This window comes from Perna viridis, chromosome 14, assembly GCF_037379345.1.
Source record: "Perna viridis isolate PV_CMFRI_1.1 ecotype Kerala chromosome 14, ASM3737934v1, whole genome shotgun sequence".
Classification (NCBI taxonomy): domain Eukaryota; kingdom Metazoa; phylum Mollusca; class Bivalvia; order Mytilida; family Mytilidae; genus Perna; species Perna viridis.
In genome coordinates, this window is record NC_142458.1 from 32360449 (window position 1) to 32371654 (window position 11206).

The 11206-nt window shown below is 33.3% G+C and overlaps 1 pseudogene; it reads left to right on the plus strand.

Moving 5' to 3' along the window:
• Window positions 1–8100: 8100 nt before the first annotated feature.
• On the plus strand, window positions 8101–10961 carry LOC148599016 (uncharacterized; annotated as a pseudogene).
• Window positions 10962–11206: the final 245 nt, after the last annotated feature.

The following is an 11206-nucleotide window of genomic DNA, read 5'->3' on the forward strand; positions in this document are numbered from 1 at the left end:
TAGTGGTGTTTATTTAATACTAAATGCAGTGTGGGAGACAAAGAGATCCCAAAAATATTTCATTCAATCGAATTATTAATTTCTGAACACAATGATGTAAATATGATGCCGTCATTATATGACTCAACATAGCGTGATTTTCAAGGGTATAAATATTTATATACATGTCAGGCTAAGATGATATTGTGTGCATGAATCCCCTTGACTTTTGAGAAAAACTGAAGCACAAAGTATAACACTAAAACAAAGTAAACAAAGAGAAATGTAAAATGAAAAACTTGATATCCTCAGACAGAAGGGGATTCATGCATGTCATAAAACCACCAACTTTACTTTTATTTCCTATTCAGAAGAATCAGTTACAGACCACATAACCAGTCTTAGTTTCTCATTTGGGTGGATTGCCTTTTTAATATAAAATTTATATTAATTGTACATAAAATTGACACTTTACCAGAGTTATTGTTCTTCGTTTGGTTTGAGTTGGTCGATTTTAGTGTGAGATGAATGTATGATGAAAAGTGTAGATCGGAATACAGAAAAGACTAATGTTACCTAAATATATAGCATCGAAAGACCGAAAAGACATTGTTTGTTCGGAGGGTTTTTCCACACCATGAATTACCTGTACCAAAGGCATTGTCTGCCTTTTATAGGGACTATTATTTAATTGATTGATTGATTTTAGTTTAACATATTATGGCACTTCATTCATACATAACATGGAACCTTAGTGAATGATTGAACCATGATGTGTAAGTTTTCTATGTTACTTACTACATGTAGTTCGTTCGATGCCATAAAAATCTGAAAATATATTTCTGTAATAAAAAAAGCACATGAAAATAGTGGAATTAACTATTTAGAAGAGTTAAAGACTTGCTTGAAATACCTGATAAATTACATGCCATGTGTTTGTAGAAAAGCAGAGGACGCTTACCCTACCGGAGCACCTGGTCCATGCTACCAGTTTTTAGTTTTACTTTTGTTAATTTGTATGTATGATTTTAGTTACTTTATGTTCTTTTTTGTGTATGTCTGTTTTCCATGTCTGGTCTTTGTCCCTGGATTACATTCTTTTGATTACCACTATAACCTTGGTTCCCTTGATTACTCTTTCAAATACGTTTATTTAAAGGTTTGATTTTCCTACTCTGTACACAACACTTCCACATAATCTCAAAAAACAAAATTCGCATATCATATGGTTCTTTGATAAATCGGGATATGGATATAAATTTGTTTGAATCATTTTAGATCATTTTAAGTAAGAAAACACATAAAACTACGATAATTGGACTTCTGTTGACAGCGCTCGAATTCCTGTTAAACAATATTGTTAGACAATTTTTCCGTTCATTTTACAAATACCGATTGGAATTCACATGAGGAACATCGATGCACCACTTATGCAGGCCTCTTTCTGTATTGTTATGAATCACAAATTATGGAAACCAATAAGTAAAATCCCTTACAAACAACAGTTAGTAGAAGAAAATTACAACACTATTAAATGTTTGGCCAATATTTTGGCTCTTAACAAAGATGACTTCGATATTTATACTAAAGATTTATATCCTGCAGAACTGTCTTTGAATAAAGCAAATACAGATAATAACGAATTCATATTGATCCTAGTATTCATATCAATAGTGGTAAACTTAAAATCAACGATTAAAGAGACGACTTTTCAGGACCTATTGTTATCTGTCCGTTTTAGATGGCGACCTCTCCTAGTCATCCTCATATATATCAGAATTGGTTCAATTTGCTCGTATTTGCAACAATGTTTCGGATTTTACGGAAATCTTTACATAACCAAGAAATTACTACATCAAGGTTTTCAATATCATAAGCTCTCGTATTCCACTTTCTTCTGCATCGGAGTTCGGTTGCACGCGTCGAAAACTTTCATTATGCAACTAAAAAAACAAATCATAACAAGTTTTACTAAAATATATAGTTCATTTTAGCAAGAGGTAAATACTTGTACATTGTATTTGTGTGTATGAAAAAAACCAACAAATATTATGCAAACCTCAAAACTGTATTAAACGTTTAATAGAAACATTACACTGTAATATCGTATTTTGAAGAATGTTTCAAGTAAAAGTCAAAATAAGAAATAACCTCTTAAAAGGGTTCCGTAGACAAGAAACAAATTCGAATTTCAATAATTTTAATTGAACAGTGCATGTCCGGGTGTCAAAAGAATAGGCCTGCAGCAGCGCTAAGCTTGTCGTAAAACGCGACTTAATAGTGCTCAGAAACCTAGCTGGGGGCACACAGAGCAACTGAGATGTGTGTCCCAGATGGTGAAATGGGGTACCTCTGGCATGTTACATGCTGGGGTTGTCAGGCTATAATACGGAAAACCTTACCACAAACCATAGTGGTGCTGCGTGTCGGGAAAGATGCCACGTTCGTTGCACGTTAATATTGAATTAACAGATGTATCTTAAAAACCTTTCATTGGTCTGTTCATCTATCTGCTGATTAAGCGTTATTAATATTAACGACATCATGCAAGTTTTATGAGTAACAGTATCAAGTAGCAATTTTGTCAGACTATCAGCACCAACGATTTAAAAAGCTTTAGTTTTCAATGGCAGATGATATATCACATTTCACGCACGAGACATATAATTAATCATGTTATATTTTACAACTCGAAGTTTGACTTTGCCTCTATTCTGGGAGAGTATTTTTTTATAATTTATCTGTCATTGACCTAGATATTTCTGATCTATGATTGAAGAAACATGTCATTTTTAAATAGCTCATAGCAGTGTGAAAAGAAAAAAAATGGCACCAGAATAAAATATTCCTACGCATAAATGGACTAGTTTATGCATTTAACATTTATACACTTATTTAATCGTGAGTTCCGGTTGTTGTTTTGCCTTTGCAGTTTCATTCATGAAAATGCATTATCTCATCCATCCATGACAAATACTTGATTCCTGTTATCTCGACACAAATATGATAACTACAATCTAGTTAAAGTCATGTATATTGTGATTTTTGAGTGAAATTGATAGCGTCTTATTTACCAAAAATTAAGAATATTTAATAGCCCATGGGCTGGAAGGTTCCATCAAGCACACCACCTCATCAAACATATATATATATATGTGTGTGTGTGTGTGTGTGTGTGTGTGTGTGTGTGTGTGTGTGTGTGTGTGTGATCATGTAGCCCAATGTCTCAGCTTTTTAATTGAATAATCGGATTATTTCAGGCACTTAATCAATAATTTGCGAGGATTATAGGGAAATCAATTATCTCATTTTTAGCAATTTTTAACACATCCTGACTTAGGCTGGCTATGCAAAATGCCACAAGTCATCAAAGGAATCCGAGAAGTATAAATTTTGGTAGTAATAGACAGAAAATACCGAATTGGCCACCTTTCCAGAATCATGAATACTCTTGCGGTTTTGACATTGAAAAAGTTGCCAATTTTTTTGTTTAGGATCGGGGTACATATTTTGTATTATTCTTCAATTAGACGGCCGTGGAATTTGGTAGACTAGTGATACCTATATACCCCTAATTTACTTCGTTTTGTGGACAGAAAAGTTCGAAGAGTAATAAAAAAACTTCTGAAGTTTTGTCTCAATGAGGTACAAAAGTGGTTAAAATGACAAAAACATTTGCTAATTTTCTAGTATAGATACTGTCTCTTCTCTATGATTTGACCGTTTTATCTACTTCTTGAACGTTTAGAGACTTTGCGATAGTCCATCATCAACGATGTTATATGAACAGCTTGGCATGATATGAAAAGTTATGGTAGATGCCAATTGTCAAACGCCAAAATATTTCGAAGGAAATATAAAGAAATTCATGAAAGTTGAATATCGCAACAATATCAACCCGCTTTATTTAATTTAATCCGTTTAAAACGTTACTTTATAAGAATTGCTAATTTTTGGTATTTGTCATAAATTCTTGGCGTGTTCAAACATGAAGCATTGTTACTAAAATTAGCACTAACATGTATATATATAGAACACGCGTTTGATAAAATATTGCCCCTTTAAAACCTAAATTATTTTAAAACTTCTTTGGAAATAATAATACAATAACTATTTGGAAGGAGTGAATAACCAAAATATGATCACGAGTGCCGAAGAACCCATAGATTTAACGAGTGTGCGGAACTCGTTCCGCGCACGAATTAACTCTTACTGCGTTCTTGGCATGGGTAATCATATTTTGGTTATTCACGATAACCAATTGGTTATCGTATTTATTGTATAGATTAATAAGATTTCAAAAATTTCAAAAATTACGAAATTTATTTCACAGTGTGAATTATCGAAATCTATTTCATTGGAAACATTCGATAACACACTGCTATCTATATAATAATTATATGGAAAGTACGTTTTCACAACATAAGTACATTTTGTATTATAGATTCAGTTTCTGTGACGTCTATTTAACACAAAAGCGTTTGCTGTTAAAGAGGTAGAGCGCACTGTTATAATGTAGGAAACATTTCTACCTAGAAAAAGTAATCAAGGGAACCAAGATTCTAGCGGAAATCAAAAGAATGCAATTCCATATTTTCGATACAGATTTTTCGACCGCCACTAAGTTATCTGTATTTGGCCAATCTGGAAAAAGGTGACTTGTGTTTCCATAGAAGAGCGTCCTTAAGGTCAAAGGGTAAAAAGCGAAGCTATAACGACTGCGTCGGAAAAACGCATGGGTTTTTAATTGCTGCTTTAGGTAGTTTTGTAAGAGTTCGTCACGAAATGAAGACTCTTATGGTAGGGGAAGTGTGGCAAAACCACGAAATTTGGTTTCCAATAAAGAAAATTCAAATTGATATGTATCCTGAAAACCTCAAAACCAAGCTTTCAAAAATCTAAGGACTTGTGTTTCTTCCGTAACCCACACAAATTTGTATCCACGAATTAAAGTACTTTTAACGTAATCGATTTGTGACGTTTCTGAAGAGCCAAATTATTTCATTTACTTGTGAGTTCATTTCCATGAACAGTATACCACAACAGTTCTGCCAAGTCTCTTTGCTCCACTGCTTACCTTTTTTTCTTCGATTAGTACTGAAATAAATAATAACACACACCGGAAGGATAATTTCAAACCACAAGGCCTCATCGTCCTTTGTATAATTCATATCTACTTAACGTCATATCAGAAATACTTTTAAGGTCATATGTACATAAAACACGTGCACTTTACAAAGACGCATATAGACGAGATCAATAGTTGTTTTTTTTAAATGTCTTGAAAAAACACCCCCAGGAATTCACTAAACTAAAATAATTCAATTTTATACATGTTTATGTATACATCTTAATATATAGAAAAAAACACCCAATTTTAGATATGGCGATTTTTGATTTTGTTTTGACAATTTATCAACTAATTTTGTGATGATTTAACATTTACTTGTAGTTTTTCAATCAAAGAACTATAACACGTGTAATTTATGACCAATATGATACTGGTGTACATTGCTCCAATCAGACATTTAACCAGACTGTTGGGTTGGAAAGTTACTTTCTTTGCTCAAAATTAAAAAAAAACGAAGTCTAAGATGCATGATGCCTCCATATATTGTCTTCTTCCTTGTATACAATAACCTCTTGGACTTCATCACATCCGAACTAAGCTCTTTTCTATACCTCTCACTTTACAATACTCCCTTTTACAAAACAAGTCTTGACACTCTTGTTTTGAACCTACCTCCTCAATAAACAGACTTGTGGCCATCATTTTAAACAGATCATTTGAGATCACTTACCGCTATTATCATTTAACAATCCTGGTTTCAGGGATGTAATACATTGCATTTACCCCAATAATAATAATAACTTGAGATAAAGGACACTACAGACACCATGACGTCAGACTCATATCTTGACCTACACTTAAAGATCGATAGGAAGGCAAAGCTATTGACCAAGTTGTAGGACAAACGTGATGACTTTTAATTCCATATTAGCAACATCCCTTCAACACCAACATTGGAGTTTCCTTATAACAACTCCTTAATTATACTAGAGCTTGCCGTTACTACGCAGACATTTAGTGCCGCGCTGTGTTTCTTACAAGTAGGATTCTACAAAAGCAAGGGATGCTTACCTTACCGGTGCAACTAGTCCATGCTCCAAGTTTTTAGTGGAGTTTGAGTTGCTAATTTGCTCTTGGTATTTTGTATGCATTATTTTGGTTGTTTTATGTTCTTTGTTGTATTGTCTGATTTCTCTGAGCAACTCGGCGGGTGTTTCTAGAAAAGCAGAGGAAGCTTACCCTACCGGTGCACCTGGTCCATGCTCCCAGTTTTTAGTGGAGTCCGAGTTGCTCATTTACTTTTGTTACTTTGTATGTATGATTTTAGTTACTTTATGTTCTTTGTAGTGAATGTCTGTTTTCCATGTCTGGTCTTTGTACCTGGATTGCATTCTTTTGATTACCGCTATAACCTTGGTTCCCTTGATTACCCTTCCCTCTCTGCTCTTTATCTCTGGATTACTTTTTTTTATTTCCATTAGAATATTGGTTACCTTGATTACTCTTAGAGATGAAACTAATTTGAAATTTGCAGAATTTATATGATAGGTATTATTTAAATTTATTTAACGGATACTGAAAATAAAGGACTGGTCTATCTGTTTCTATTTTGTTAAGTTACAGATTCATAAGAGTGTCTCAAAATTTTATCACAAAGATATTCCTATTGTCTGGTAGAACGCACGTTATTTTTTAATTCGACAAAAATATTGACGTCTTAAAATTCTTAATTATCTAACAACATTAAATTTAGTGTACTTCTTGTCAAAACAAGTGTGTTTGTTTTATGAATAAAAATTATCTCTTCAAAATACTAGACAGTGAATATCTTAGTGTCGTACGTAGTTCAAAAACATTAGTAAATACATCACATAGAACTGACTTCAGCTTTCCATGTGGAAATGTGTTGAACAACGTAAAAATATGAAACAGTTTTATACTACTAGTATTACAAATGGTAGGCCTCCGGAAGAGACACTTCTATAGGACTTCTGATTTTTGTCTTTGTTGTTTTGTTTTTATAAACCCACATCTAATTGTCACCACTTGTAGAGTTGTCTTTATCATAGCAATTTGAGTCGATGTTTATAGTATAGTAAGGATTAAATTGTTTGGTGTGGTATAAAAACTTTTTGTATACACTATTTTGTAAAATCACATAGACATGACACTTCTCCCCCATTGTCTGCATAATGTATCTCCGATGTTTGTAGATAATCTCTTCCATAGAAAAAACGTACCTATACATTTCTACTCACAATAATCTTTCAGTTGAACGGTTGATTCGGTATGACACAAGATGAAATAATTCATCTTTAAAAATAGTGTAAACCATATGTTGCATCAATAAATACCAGAATTTAATCAATTCCAATTAAGATTAGGTACTTAATTAATCACATTATTTAGTTTCAGCAGCCCTTTTCACAAACAAATCGTAAGAATAAAATTTAGTTGTAAGTTGTGAAGTCACAATACTTTGATCTATTATGCCATCATAACTTACGACTAATTTTACATTTACAATTTTTTGTGAAAATTACTACAGGTCCTTACTATATACAGATAACGGTGGAACAAAAACTTTATTTTTATGCGAGATAGTGTCAATTGATGAAGCCTTGATAAGGCGTCAATGATTTTATTTGTCCTGTTTACATCAAACTCTTTACAATAAAACATATTTTATTTTTTTACTACGAAATCTGACTCGGCCTCAGATTTCCAATTTCATTCAAGGATTGGTAGTATAATGTCCACAACGACACAGCACATCATGGAGAAAAACTTTCCTACAATTATGGCGATACATTCATATTTCATAGGAAATGCATTATTAGTTATTATACTACCACAAAAAGTAGAGATCGTACTCAGTCCATTCTTTACATCTGTAAGTAAAGTACTCCTTTCGCTACACTATATTGAATTAATCTTATGTTGACCGAGTGAATACTTTAAGATAACTATGGTTGTAACTAAGAGTAATCAAGGTAAACCTGATTCGAGCTACCTTACGTGCGAAAAATTACATGTCAGAGAATAGCATGATGGCTACTGTTTTCGCTTTCAAATCCCACTTTCTGCTGTTTGTTTTGGGCACAATTATGATGACAGGACTACTGGTATGTGGAATCGCCGGGGTAGTTTATATGGATGGAGGGAACTACTCATCGCCACCATCCTATGTAGCATCTTTTTTGTCGGCCACCGTGGTATGTGATATTGTGATTTGTTAATCATGTTAGAGTATCATATTATCTTATAATACACATATTAATATACCATAAACCATTAAAACAACAGGGTTGGCTTAATACATATGTACGCGGTGCAAAATTCGAAACATCGCACAGAATGTACATGTAACTACACAGATCAGACATTAATTTTTAAAAATCCAGGCTTACCTACCCTCGAAGCAATACATAGCACGCAATTGCTACTATTTATGCATTTATAAATCCATTGTTGATAGAATATGTACCAAGACAGAGCCGGAACCAATATAGAAAAAAATCTGCCTACTTCTTTCAGGTAAAAAAGTTGTTCGGTGAGATTAGGTGCCTTTTTAACATTTGGTAAAACCCTTGCCTTTTTTATGATTTGTTTTGTCGATGTTCTATTACAGATAATGGCAAAAGCTACGGTTGGTGGTTGTTTTTCGGTCTTTGGACTTTATGTCAAGGACAAAACCGGATGAACCCGAAACAGCACTGGTACTTTCGCCATAAGTATCTGATAAAAATAATAAAAATTATCAATACGTGTAAATATACAAAACTATATTTCCACATTTGTAAATATTATTCTAAGGTTATATGTAAACATGGACGTTCTTAACCAAGAGTATTCTATATATCTATGTCCTCTTGAGGGGCTGATTTTGATTTTGATCGCCTTACTGCATGAAAAAAATATCTCAGCGAACTTCTTAATTATTTGAATTGAGTAAAAGGTAGTCATTGTCTATAATCAAACTTACTGGCGGCAAGTCTTGATTTTAAGTACCGGTCTTTATAAAAATCAGACAGAAGGTGATTTATGCATGTAAAAAACCCACCAATTTCATATTTATTTCTTGTTTCAGAAGCAGCTATAGACCACATAACCAGTCTTATTTTCTCTTTGAGTTTTGCGCTTTTGAGATAACCTTTGTATAGATTGTACACGAACTTAGCACTTTGTAAGAGTTATCGTTCACTATTTGGTTTGATTTAATCGATTTAAGTCGGAGGTCAGAGTGTAATTTTCTCGAAAGTGCAGATCTAAATACAGAGCAGACATAAATATATAGTATATGATAACAAAAGAAGCATCGTTTATTCTGTGGAGTTTTTACACCATAGGTAAACAGAATTGAATTATATACTCTTACATACATACTACATACAATCTATGCCCCACCCCTTAAACTGTAGACATGCGGCTGCCAATTTTTCTTAGCAATTTTGCCTTTCCATAAAAAAATAAAAGAATATTTTCCAAATAGACGAGATAGTGAATTTGTTGCCTTAAAAGTGAAACACCTGAATTTGTATCAGCACGACGAATTCCGCGGACGAAAGAGGGGAGTCAATATTTATATGGTTGCGGAAATAAAACAAAAAACAACTCGTTTTTAACTTTAATTTAGTGTTAATTATAGTACCAACGACATTTAGCCTCCGTACTAACAGTAACGGTAGCTGCATCCTTAATGCTAGCTAATGTTTCCGTGGTTTTTAATGTCAATTACTACATAAGAAGTAATGAAAACATTATTTAAGTCTTCAAGGGGCTTTTAACTTCCGGTTTTATTGTTTCCGTGTATGATAGAAATAAATTTCAATTTAAGTGGCCTTCGATTGTAACACCATTAACAAAAGTAATCGAGAAAGTACATACACTCGGAAATGCCCCTCTATTCAAGATGACAGTGAATTGGATAGTTACTCACTCGGCGTATTTTTTTTTCTGAATCAAATATTAAGTATTTTTAGAGCTTGGTAATGTGCCTATATTTCTATTTGTTTAATGGTCATTTCTCGTTATGCTAATACATGTACCTTAGTTCAAAACTATCTACTACATACATGTATGGTTTTTGCGAATAGAGACAGCTATTTCAACCATGAAAAGTTTTCAGATTTCCTAATTTTGTCAAAAAGTAGTAAAAGCTTTGTTAACGATCCTGATAAACTCCTTTCACGATCACGGTACCATTCTCTCGCTTGACTATGTGACGGAGGTGACGTTAGCACAATAAAAAAAGTATATTCATTTTCTTAAACGTTACAATTAAAACATTATTTAAAATGGCTGGAAATTTCCGTAAACAACGCTGTCAAAAGATGAAATTTCAAATCCAAGTACTTCTATATCACTGAATGAAATTGAATGAAACTTTCACAGCATTTTTATTTAGATTTGGACTCAAATCAAAATGGTGCATGTTATAAAATGGAGGAGTGTGTGAGTGGGGGGGGGGGGGGTTTCTAGTAGTTAATGTTTATGCAAATCAATCAACTATACATAAGAGAAATAAATGACATTAATCTACAGGTAATTTTCCATTTGGTTGTGTTTGTGTTTACACTGGTCGGATTTTTAGTTTCAATTGTTGTTTTTGGAACTTCGAAAGTCTTAGAAGGATGTTCAAGCTTAAACGATACACCTGGATGTTCAAGCAATGAACAAATCTGCAAGGGGCTAGGAGCGGTAACCCTTCTACTGATCATTCTCAGCATTGCCTTGTCTGCATTTCGAATATATCTTTTTTAAAAGTTTGCTAAAGAATTTAATGTTAACCCATACAAAGACCGGAAAAACGACACCCAAGAACATTGCCCGATCAACGTCTAAGACAATTAGTGTGCATCATGATAAAGTCAACGAAAATTTAATGATTATATTTGATAATAAAATATAATTTGTCCACATAAATACAGATTTCCATTTATCATGTTTGTGTAAATGTATATCTCGGATGTAAACCGAAAACAAACTTCTGTGTTAATGTTTCTTAAACAGGCTGACAAGTAGAGCTGGCAAATATTTCAGATTTGCTGCTGAGAAACAATTTCTGTTTGTAACGTGACTAAACATACGACCTAGAATCTCTGGAATTAACGGTTGTCAATGACAGATCCTTACTCAATTTCAATCGCTCGGCGC